Source organism: Juglans regia, unplaced genomic scaffold, assembly GCF_001411555.2.
Source record: "Juglans regia cultivar Chandler unplaced genomic scaffold, Walnut 2.0 Scaffold_9608, whole genome shotgun sequence".
In the NCBI taxonomy this organism is placed as follows: domain Eukaryota; kingdom Viridiplantae; phylum Streptophyta; class Magnoliopsida; order Fagales; family Juglandaceae; genus Juglans; species Juglans regia.
Genome location: NW_023364622.1, coordinates 1 through 221, shown reverse-complemented (window position 1 = coordinate 221; position 221 = coordinate 1). Strand labels below are relative to the sequence as shown.

General features: G+C 48.9%; 1 pseudogene; it reads right to left on the bottom strand.

Annotated features, from left to right (window-relative positions):
• LOC118347585 lies at positions 1 to 78 on the bottom strand (annotated as a pseudogene; the record flags this gene model as incomplete).
• Positions 79 to 221: the final 143 nt, after the last annotated feature.

The window sequence follows — 221 nt, the reverse complement described above, 5'->3', positions numbered from 1 at the left end:
GTACTACTCTCGCCCAAGCACGCTTAACTGCGGAGTTCTGATGGGATCCGGTGCATTAGTGCTGGTATGATCGCACCCATCAAACTAATTACTTAAAATTCATATAATCCTTGAGCGACATACTAGCGTCCTTCCGATCCGAATCCAAACGGAGATCTGATCCAAACCCATGGCTACGCGATGGGCAGGGCGAGATTTTCCCAAAAATCCACTCCCGAGTG